The sequence below is a fragment of the Oncorhynchus tshawytscha genome, unplaced genomic scaffold (genome assembly GCF_018296145.1).
Source record: "Oncorhynchus tshawytscha isolate Ot180627B unplaced genomic scaffold, Otsh_v2.0 Un_contig_14356_pilon_pilon, whole genome shotgun sequence".
Lineage (NCBI taxonomy): Eukaryota > Metazoa > Chordata > Actinopteri > Salmoniformes > Salmonidae > Oncorhynchus > Oncorhynchus tshawytscha.
In genome coordinates, this window is record NW_024604379.1 from 1 (window position 1) to 3,167 (window position 3,167).

The following is a 3,167-nucleotide window of genomic DNA, read 5'->3' on the forward strand; positions in this document are numbered from 1 at the left end:
TTAGCTCAGTTGGTTAGAGTGTGGTGCTAATAACGCCAAGGTCATGGGTTCGATCCCCGTACTGGCTATGATGTACATTTTCAGGTCCCTGGTTCGATCCTGGGTTTCGGCATTTGTATTTGTTCTTTCTTTATGCTCTGGCTTCAAGGAAACTATCCACAGCTTTGTTTGTGGGCCTCAATGGTGTGTGCTACGCTGCTCCTCTGAAAGTAAGTAATGTCTTGCTTTTTCATCTGACATTTTGACATCAGTGTTACAGGAAAGTTGCTTGTCATTGTTACATGACAGTAGGTTGTCGTAAGACAAGGCTGCATGAAGTGTGAACTGGAGCTTTCTTGGATCCACAAAAAAAATTGTTTTTGGGGAATGCGGGCATCGATCCCACTACCTATAGCATGCTAAGCAAACACAATACCAATTGATCAAATTCCCCAGCTGTTTGGAATTGCCACAAGGAGCAACCAAGAGTGTCAGGCTTGTCAGGCTGCTGTTGGTGGACTTGTTAGTTTGCGCTCCAGCACTTGCAGAGGCTCGGTGCATCTCAACAATTGTGCTCTGTAGCCAGCGGCCGGTTAGCTCAGTTGGTTAGAGTGTGTGATACGCTGCTCTCTGAAAGTAAGTAATGTCTTCTTTTTCATCTGACATTGTGACATCAGTGTAACATGAGAGTTGCTTGTCATTGTTACATGACAGTTTCTTGTCATTGTTTACATGACAGTAGGTTGTCGTAAGACAAGGCTGCATGAAGTCTGAACTGGAGTTTTCTTGGATCCATCAAACAATGTGCTTTTGGAGAATGCAGGCATCGATCCCACTACCTCACGCATGCAAAGCATTTGAGCTAATTCCCCAGCCGTTTGGAATTTCCGCATGAAGCAACCAAGAGGGTCCAGTCTTGTCAGGCTATGCTGTTGGTGGACTTGTTAGTTTGCGCGCCAGCACTTGCAGAGGCTCGGTGCATCTCAACAATTGCAACTAATAGCTAGTGGCTGGTTAGCTCAGTTGGTTAGAGTGTGGTGCTAATAACGCCAAGGTCATGGGTTCGATCCCCGTACTGGCTATGATGTACATTTTCAGTTTCAAAATTGTGAGTCACATGCATGTGAATTGTCAAGGGTGCCACAGAATTAGATTAAATGAATTGCCGAAATAGCTCAGTTGGGAGAGCGTTAGACTGAAGATCTGAAGGTCCCTGGTTCGATCCTGGGTTTCGGCATTTGTATTTGTTCTTTCTTTATGCTCTGGCTTCAAGGAAACTATCCACAGCTTTGTTTGTGGGCCTCAATGGTGTGTGCTACGCTGCTCCTCTGAAAGTAAGTAATGTCTTGCTTTTTCATCTGACATTTTGACATCAGTGTTACAGGAAAGTTGCTTGTCATTGTTACATGACAGTAGGTTGTCGTAAGACAAGGCTGCATGAAGTGTGAACTGGAGCTTTCTTGGATCCACAAAAAAATGTTTTTGGGGAATGCGGGCATCGATCCCACTACCTATAGCATGCTAAGCAAACACAATACCAATTGATCAAATTCCCCAGATGTTTGGAATTGCCACAAGGAGCAACCAAGAGTGTCCAGTCTTGTCAGGCTATGCTGTTGGTGGACTTGTTAGTTTGCGCTCCAGCACTTGCAGAGGCTCGGTGCATCTCAACAATTGTGCTTTGTAGCCAGCGGCCGGTTACCTCAGTTGGTTAGAGTGTGTGATACGCTGCTCTCTGAAAGTAAGTAATGTCTTTCTTTTTCATCTGACATTGTGACATCAGTGTTACATGAGAGTTGCTTGTCATTGTTTACATGACAGTAGATTGTTTTAAGACAAGGCTGCATGAAGTCTGAACTGGAGTTTTCTTGGATCCATCAAACAATGTGCTTTTGGAGAATGCAGGCATCGATCCCACTACCTCACGCATGCAAAGCATTTGAGCTAATTCCCCAGCCGTTTGGAATTTCCGCATGAAGCAACCAAGAGGGTCCAGTCTTGTCAGGCTATGCTGTTGGTGGACTTGTTAGTTTACGCGCCAGCACTTGCAGAGGCTCGGTGCATCTCAACAATTGCAGCCAATAGCTAGTGGCTGGTTAGCTCAGTTGGTTAGAGTGTGGTGCTAATAACGCCAAGGTCATGGGTTCGATCCCCGTACTGGCTATGATGTACATTTTCAGTGTCAAAATTGTGAGTCACATGCATGTGAATTGTCAAGGGTGCCACAGAATTAAATTTAGTGAATTGCCGAAATAGCTCAGTTGGGAGAGCGTTAGACTGAAGATCTAAAGGTCCCTGGTTCGATCCCGGGTTTCGGCATTTGTATTTGTTCTTTCTTTATGCTCTGGCTTCAAGGAAACTATCCACAGCTTTGTTTGTGGGCCTCAATGGTGTGTGCTACGCTGCTCCTCTGAAAGTAAGTAATGTCTTGCTTTTTCATCTGACATTTTGACATCAGTGTTACAGGAAAATTGCTTGTCATTGTTACATGACAGTAGGTTGTCGTAAGACAAGGCTGCATGAAGTGTGAACTGGAGCTTTCTTGGATCCACAAAAAAATGTGTTTTTGGGGAATGCGGGCATCGATCCCACTACCTATAGCATGCTAAGCAAACACAATACCAATTGATCAAATTCCCCAGATGTTTGGAATTGCCACAAGGAGCAACCAAGAGTGTCCAGTCTTGTCAGGCTATGCTGTTGGTGTACTTGTTAGTTTACGCGAGCCAACACTTGCAGTTGCTCGGTGCCTCTCAACTATTGTGCCCCCTAGCCAGTGGCCGGTTAGCTCAGTTGGTTAGAGTGTGGTCATAATAATGCAAAGGTCGTCGGTTTGATCCCCGTACTCTACTTGTCAAAATTGTGAGTCACGTGCGTGTGTATCGTCAAGGGTGCCACATAAACCCCCCATAGATACATTAAACCCCCCATAGATACATCACTTCTAAAAATAGATCCTCTTGTCATATCCATTCTATCAAATTTAACATTTAAATCCCCAACTACAATACACTTCCCCTCACACCATTTTCCTAATTCTAAAAATAAATCTTTGCGCTCTATTTCAGTATCAGGTACATAAATATTTATAATTCTAAAAACAATACTCATATATTCAAAATCTAAAATTAAAATCCTCCCATTATTATCATTATACATATGTTTCACATTATCTACCACATCCTTCC

The 3,167-nt window shown here is 43.7% G+C and overlaps 4 non-coding genes across 4 annotated transcripts; all 4 read left to right on the forward strand.

Annotated features, from left to right (window-relative positions):
• Nucleotides 1-987: 987 nt before the first annotated feature.
• trnai-aau lies at nt 988-1,061 on the forward strand. The gene has a single exon. It is a non-coding gene; the product is annotated as a tRNA-Ile (tRNA).
• An 82-nt stretch (nt 1,062-1,143) lies between these two features.
• trnaf-gaa lies at nt 1,144-1,216 on the forward strand. The gene has a single exon. It is a non-coding gene; the product is annotated as a tRNA-Phe (tRNA).
• Nucleotides 1,217-2,069: 853 nt separating this feature from the next.
• Nucleotides 2,070-2,143, forward strand: trnai-aau. Its single transcript has one exon. It is a non-coding gene; the product is annotated as a tRNA-Ile (tRNA).
• Nucleotides 2,144-2,225: 82 nt separating this feature from the next.
• trnaf-gaa lies at nt 2,226-2,298 on the forward strand. The gene has a single exon. It is a non-coding gene; the product is annotated as a tRNA-Phe (tRNA).
• The last annotated feature ends 869 nt before the right edge of the window (nt 2,299-3,167 follow it).